We start from the raw sequence: 8,385 nt of genomic DNA, 5'->3' as shown, positions 1-8,385 counted from the left end.
TGCAATTTCCTTGGCAGAAATCATAACAGTTGCAAATCCTTCTTCTCTATATTTGTTAAAGAAAGAAATCAAATATTTTCATTTTACATAACTTTAATTTTTTTTGTATATATAGCGTATTATGTGTAACAAAAATGGGCCCCACAAATATAAGGCCTAAAACAGTTGCTTTACCTGCTTTAGGGACTGATTTCTTTCTACATAGCCAACGTGTTTAAGAAAATTTAGAATAATTAGCATTCTGCTTTGCCATGTGAGCAGTCGGAGCAGCGTTGAAGTAATTAATAAGCCAACGGTCCACACGACATTGAAGAATAATTTTATCGATTAATTTTTATATATAAATAATTTTCTACCTTCATGTTCGAAACCAAAAATATTCCTAACTAAAACTTTAAATATGTGATAAACTATTAAAATTTTGGAAAATGGAGGGAGACAACCCATTGCTCCAAGTAAATGTAGGGACCTAAACGGTTCTCTTTTAGCATTGAGGATCTAATGTCGTAGGCTATGTCTAATGCATTTATTAGACCACTCATGGAGAAAGAATAAAATAGATTGTTGATGTGCGGCTACACTACTATACTTTATATCATTATTTACTTTACATTTTTCTGTAATATTGATAATTCGTGTAACGTTTGAGTTTAATTGAATTTATTTTACGTATAGAAATATTTTGACATAAAATAGAGAGAAGATTGCGCGAAGTAGCACTAAAATGATGAAGTAGAGCACTCGTTTGAACTGGCACATTACACAGTGCAAGGCCTAGTGAAAATGGCGCCTTACAAAACTAGGCGAGGAAAGTATGGCACCTTAAAAGGAGCAAGGAGAGGAGAGTTTGGTGCCTCAGACGCTGCGAGGCACAACCTAACTTGTCACGACCTAAATTCCACCATAGGGATCGTGATGACACATAGTCTCTAATACTAGGTAAGCCGATTGCAATAACATTTTTGAAGCTATTTTTTTTCTTATTTATATAAAATAGAGTTTAACATAAATGCGGAAATAGATGTAATACAAGCCAAAGTGGCGATAATCACAACATCTCCCAGAACTAGGTAGTACAGAGTCACGAGCTCTAATTTAATACATAGAAATATCTCAAAATACAATATTGTTCGGATAGAGAATTGACAGTATTAATAAAAGAAAAAGACATCAAGGAACTGCGTCGATCAATGCAGCTCTACCTTGAATCCTCAATGATCGAAGAAGCTCTCACTGCATGGGTCCACTACCTCCAACACATGGATCTACACAAAAATATACAGAAGTGTAGTATGAGTATACCACGGTCCGTACCGAGTAAGTATTAATACTAACCTCGGTGAAGTAGTGATAATATTCAAATCATGTGATACTCACTAGTCAAAATAAGTTTTGCAATAAATCAAAGACTTCCAATAAAATATAGTAGAAAACAATAGTAATAACTTCAACAAAATAAGTGATAACTATTCAATGTAAGTAAAGGCTCAATTTCAATATCAAGTCATCACAAAGAGACATACATAAATTGCACATCGTGTCCACATTTTTATCACAATAATAATAGCCATCTGTATTACTCCACCCTGACAAAAATCACAATAGCCACCTGTGTCGCTCCGCCCTGACAATATCACAATAGCCACTCATATCGCTTTGCCCTGACAATATCATAATAGCCACCCGTATCACTCCGCCATGACAATATCAAAATAGCTATCTGTATCGCTCCGCCATAATAATATCATAATAGCCATCCGCATCTTTCCGCACAACAATAATCAACCCACACAATATGTCCACACGTGCCACAATATCATAAAATAATAATACCAAAGTTTCATCAATATATAAGCTCATAACTTATTAACAAAGTGCACAAGAACATGACAATAACATAAAAGTACGGAGGAGTATTCAACAAATAAGGCATGACTATGGCTAAGTCAATTGTATCGATCATGATTATGTAATCACAAAGTGGTTTAAGCATATCTCGTATAAAATACATTATCAAATTAAGACATATTAATAGCATATGGTCCAATTCGGTTATAATCCACAAATAGCACCCGTGTACACGCTCGTCACCTCGCGTACACATCACTTTTCACATAACATAATTAGGCAATTAAGGCCAAATCCTAAGGGGTGATTCATCCACACAAGGTTAGGTAAGGTACTTACCTCAAACAAGCCAAATCAATACTCTATAAAGCCCTTGCCTATCGAATCGGCCTTCGAACGGGTCAAATCTGGCCAAGAATAATCCAATAATATTAAACACGGCTATAGAAATCGATTCTAAGTAATAAAGCTTCAATATTTATCAAAAATAAAAAAGTCAACCAAAAAGTCATTTCGGGCCCGCATCCCGGAACTCGACAAAACTCACAAATTCTGAACACCCATTTCAATACGAGTCCAAATATACTAGTTTCATCTAAATCTGACTTTGAATCGGGGTTCAAATCCTCATTTATTATTTTATAAAGGTATGCCAAAATGCCTAGTTTTTTTCCACTTAGATTCACCATTCAAATGCTAAAATCAAGATCGGAATCATGAATAATAACCAAATCTGAATAAAATACACTTACCCAAGTCCAATTCGTGAAAATTCCCTCCAAAATCGCCTAAATTCGAGCTCCCAATCTCAGAATGTGATAAAATAACTTAAACCCTCGAAATACAGTATTTGATGAATCTGCCCAGTTATACACTTCGCGATCACAGGACCCACTTCGCGATCACGAAGGCCAAACTCTTTAAAGTGGGGGGGGGGGTGAATTGTCATTTTTTTCTTTTTATAATTGAGTAGTTGACTAATTTACCAATTAGTCGACTAGAAATAAATGCGACGTCAAGGATAAAGACATAATGTAAAGTGAAAAATTAAATGACACAAGATGTTTTTATACTGGTTCGGATTCAATGTGAATCCTACTCTAGTCCCCTTGGGTTGCAAGATGGTTCTCTCTTCAAAGCTCCTTAAAAACTTCGTACAAGTGTGTTGATGTTGTCATGAACACCAACTGCCTTTTAGTTCTAAGAACACTCGTTGTATTTTCGATACAATGTCTCATCAATATTTTTCTCTCTTTCTTCTCTCTACTAGTTACACGATAAATCACACTCAGATTACAATGCTTGCCTTGAGTAGAACAAAGAGTATGAAGTTGGTTCGATCAAAGTATATTTCTTCTCTTGGTCGTCTCACTATATATATACTTTGAGGGATCTTCTTTGATCCTTGATTGTTGCAGATCTTGAGAGATTAGAGACACAAAAATTGATCCTTGGAATGAATCGTATGATGATTATTTTCAAGAATAAGTGTGGAACCTCCGTTGATTTTTCTTGACTGGTGGTCTGGATAGAACTTTCCATCAGTGAGCAAATCCTTATTTCAACGAACAGCCTTAAATATATCCTTTGATTTCGGGAGTCAACAACCTTCCATTAATAAGCGGATCTTCAGTGCATTGATAGATATATTAATCGGATTCTTAGTAATCTTGTTCTTTTCTGATTTTGGTCCTTCCTTTCTTATCTTCCTTCGTATGGCTGTCAGATCGTAGAAGATCTTTCTCTTCTTTTTCTTTGCTCCTTCCTTTCTTGTCTTCCTTTGCAGATATTTGACTATCTTCCTTTCCTTTGCTCCTTCCTGTTCTTTGCTGCAAAGATATATTATTTTTTATCATTAAAACTTGGATCTAACAATCTCCCCCTTTTTTATGATGATAAAATAACAAAATACTATCAGTTTACTTCCTTGTATGTTAGTTGACTCTTCGTCTATTGTAGTTGACTCACCCTCAACTAAATATCCTCTCCTTATGTGTGCGTGAGTTCTTATAAGTCAACTCCCCTACAACTGGGCAGCCACAAAATCAAAAAATTTATTTCTGTTCCTGTAATTTTTTACCTGTAATCTTCTCCCCCTTTGACATCAACCAAAAGGCATCATATGGGCAAAAATATGTCAAAGTAAGTAATAACTAACTAGTTAGGTATGTAAAGCCAGATGTAATTGTCTTTGTCCCGCCCCATTCTCGCAAGAGCGGGCTTCGACATGTGACAACCTTTTTTAAAGGGTATTAAGAGAGAAGAGTCACCACCTAATAATTTTTAAGGTGCGTTAAGGCACCTATTTGCAAATAACTCTGTTTGAGTCAACACCACCAAAGATCGGGTAAGGGATTAAATTACCTCAAAGAGAAGGTATTAGGCACTCTTCGAGGTCCACAACTGTGGGTCCCGGCCATTTAGACTATGTGGATTATTGTAATTAAGCTAGGTGATCAAATAAATAGAAGGGAAATTCAGAAATTGTAGAGTCTTATTAAAACATATGAGAATCGATACAAGTCTTAATAACTACAAAGGTACAAACTGTATTGATCTATGTTAAATGACTAAGTGTGAATAGCACACACATAAAAGGAGGGGGGGTCCTAAGATTTTTAGCCTAAAGGATCACTCCGTGCAACATACTGCTACCCGATTACTATGTTGAAGTTGTTTACTTAAAAGCGTTCTAATTCAATTCCAAGTCGTACCCTATGTGTGCACTACCCGTCCCATGCCTATGGTTCAGGAGGATTTGGACGTACTATCAGGTAGTTCTAGACTTTACTTAGGTTGCTCAAAAATGATAAAACTAGGAGACGTTCAAAATAGATAGGACTGCAAACAATAGCAATAAAAGGCTCAAGTTAACCTCCACACATAAGCATGAAAGCACGCAAACAGATTTCTGGTTAGGCAGTAGACAGAATTGAGACGTATTAGAATCATTAAGTCCTACAAGCATGAATTCTGCATAATTTGAACCACTAAGCAATTAGTGGGAATTCCTATAAGCAGGATTTCTAGGTGACCAGTTTTGACTAAGAAGTTATTTAATACATAGTTCTTATTAAAGAATCATATAGTCATGATGTCTATGTGTGTAGTAGCATCCGATAGACATGATCTCTAAACGATTCACATCTGGACAGTGAAGTAGTTGAGAATGCAAAATTATTTAATTGCCTCTATAGGCATGCTTTCACCAGGCCCAAATGAATAGGATTAAGCAAATCAAAGCAAAGGTTCTCTGAGTGGTCAAATACCCGACCTGGTTAGCCAACATTGTGCCAGTTCCAAAGAAAGATGAGAAAGTTAGAGTATGTGTCGATTATCGAGATTTGAATAGAGCAAGTCCTAAGGATGATTTCCCGCTGCCTAACATACACATACTGATTGAAAACTATGTCAAGCATGAACTCCAATCCTTCGTGGATTGCTTCGCAGGATACCATCAGATTTAGATGGATGAAGAGGACGCCAAAAAGATCGCCTTTATCATACCATAGGAAATATATTGTTATAAAATAATGTCGTTTGGTTTAAAGAATGCTGGGGCCACCTACATGAAGGCCATGATGACTATCTTCCACGACATGATACACAAGGAAATAGAGGTGTACGTGGATGATGTTATCATCAAATCTAAAAGGAGTTCAAATCACATAGCAGACCTGAAGAAATTTTTTGATTGGCTTCGAAAATACAACTTGAAATTGAACCCTACAAAGTGTGCCTTCGGAGTTTTTGCTGGAAAATTGTTAGGTTTCATCGTCAGCCGCCGAGGTATTGAGTTAGACCCATCAAAAACCAAAGCTATCCAGGACCTACCACTTCCAAAGAATAATAAAGATGTGATGAGTTTTCTAGGGAGCCTCTATTACATTAGCCGCTTTATAGCATAATCAACGGTGATATGTGAGCCAATCTTCAAAATTCTGAGGAAAGATGCTGCAACAAGCTGGACTGAGGAATGCCAGAAAGCCTTCGACAAAATCAAGGAGTATTTATCTAAACCGCCCGTGTTGGTCCCACCAAAACCATGAAGACCTCTGCTGCTTTATCTGTCTGTGTTGGATGAGGCTTTTGGTTGTGTTCTAGGACAACATGATGAAACTAGAAGGAAGGAGCAAGCGATATATTATCCGAGCAAGAATTTTATGCCTTACGAAGCTCGGTACTCTTTGTTGGAACGCACTTGCTGGGCTTTGACATGGATAGCCCAGAAGTTGAGACATTATCTCATATCCTCCGGTACCGAAGCAGGCCCAACAGACCAGGCCCAAATGAATAACTTACTTACTCAAAGGGATGCCAAATTTAGCCTTACAGGTGACAAAATACTCATGGGATTGATTAGCAACTTTCCCACTTAACTCATAAGGCTATAACTAATCAGCAATTCTAGCAGAAACACATGGACAAGAATACATGAAATACAGACAAGTTCACAAGGCAGACTCATGCTTGCATTTTCGGAAACAAAGATAAATTAACATAATTAACCATCATAGGATATGGAACTATTTCAAAAGAGTTTTGAAAGTAAACTGATTTAGAATTATCCTAAAAGAACCTTAGACACGATATTTAAACATGAAAATCTAACAGAGTCATAGACAAGAACAAGTAGAGCATAACCTTCACATGAAAATTTTAACATGAAAGCTTAGTGAAGACAACATAACAGAACAGATTCATGTTCGAGCAATCACTTAGTTGAGAATGAGAAAACTTTAACATGCCGAGTATCAATTACAATACCAGAAAAACATGTCAACTCTACATCAATCGAACATGCAAGCATCAAACCTTATGCGTGTTGGTCACATATAGGAGAAAATACTGGTTATGATATTTACTCTAAAGTTCTTGATTGATACTGAGGAACACAAAATCGAGCAAGTCAGGAACACAATAGAGTTACAAATAGCATGGGAAAAGATCATATCAGACAGTAAAATTCCATAAAGACAACATGTTAGGCATGAATATCTCAACAGGAATTAGAACACATTCTGGGTATGAATTGGTTATTCATAATAGTACATGACAAGGAAAGAAAACAAACTCAGAATAAGCAACAGTAATAAGCATTCGGCACGTAAATTAGCAGGCAGGCTTAAGAAGGCAGAATCAAGGTAACAAATAGGCAAGTTGAACCACTAGAAGGCATAGAGTCTTAAGAAGATCTTCAAAACATATAATGGCATGTGATTCATACAAATTGTTAGAGACATAGATATGCAGAACATGAATACAAACAGAAAGAAAATGAAATTGCAAGAGCCATAGATACATTACCAGTTATAGAAGAATAAATAAACAAGAGGAGTAATTTCAGCGACACTCTAGTGTTAATAGCAAATGAACAGTAGAACCCAGGAGTCTCAGTGTGTCAGAGTTATCAAGGGTTTCGAATGAACTCCGGGCAGTGCTCACACTAAGAAAGGTTCGAGAATTGAATTCCGGTGGCCTTGGCTTTCAGCCGGCCAAGGGCCAAAGTTCAGAACAATATAGAATGAGAGAATAAGAGAGTAATTGTAGTTAATTTCAGTGAATAAGCTCCCTTTAAAGGGAATTAGGGGAGGGGTTTATATAGTGGTAGAATCAGGCAAATGAACAAGGAAAGAAATCAAGTAAACACGAACAAAACGAGTAAAATCATGCATGTAAGTCAGTAAAGTAACCAGAAAGGAAAGAAATAAAACTCCAAACCTTAGTCAAGGTTTAATACTAAAAAAAAATCGGCCAACTGGTATGATGAATCAGGTTTTTCTTTGTGTATATGGACGAAATATTGTCCAACTATCCAAGATTGAGGTTGATTCCCATCCGATATAGAGGTGGTATTTGCCAAAATTTGGCAAATATCTAGGTAATACCATAACTGTGTGACCAGTAGCAATGAAACCTAGATATGTTAAGCAAATAATGGTAAAATCCCATTATCTATGTGATTAGGAGAGAGTTAAGGGGAGGCGGATAGGGTTCTTCAGAAGAGAGAAAGGGAGGGTTGAGAGCGTTTAGGGGGGGGGGGGCTTAGGGAAAATGGGTTAGAGTTTCAGGGGTTGGTTAATTAAAAAGGGTGGAATGATTATAGACCGTTGATCTTGAAGGTCGGGATTAAGGAATAGGCGGGGTGGTTCGTCCAACGGGTCGCGACCGGGTCATTTTAAATAGGGTCATTTGGTTTGGGCTACTGAGGCTTAATGGAGATGGGTCAGCTTGTTTGGGCCTTGATTTGGTCCAAAATTAGCTCAAAATTTGGGCTACAAATTAAATACACGAAATTCATCAAAAATAAATTATAAAAATGATTAGTAGATAATAAAAAATATTATTTATGAATTAAAATACTTAAAAATAATAGCTTAATATTATAAAATATAAAAAATGCTTTTTTAGTATAAATAATATAATAAGTACAATCATGTATAAAATATAGGCTGTTATTGCAAAATTATGTAAAATATCTTTAAAATACAAAATATAATTATATAAAACAAAGTCCAATATTGTGAAGCATATATA

The sequence above is a fragment of the Nicotiana tabacum genome, chromosome 15 (assembly GCF_000715075.1).
Source record: "Nicotiana tabacum cultivar K326 chromosome 15, ASM71507v2, whole genome shotgun sequence".
In the NCBI taxonomy this organism is placed as follows: domain Eukaryota; kingdom Viridiplantae; phylum Streptophyta; class Magnoliopsida; order Solanales; family Solanaceae; genus Nicotiana; species Nicotiana tabacum.
Note: the sequence above shows the minus strand (reverse complement) of the source record.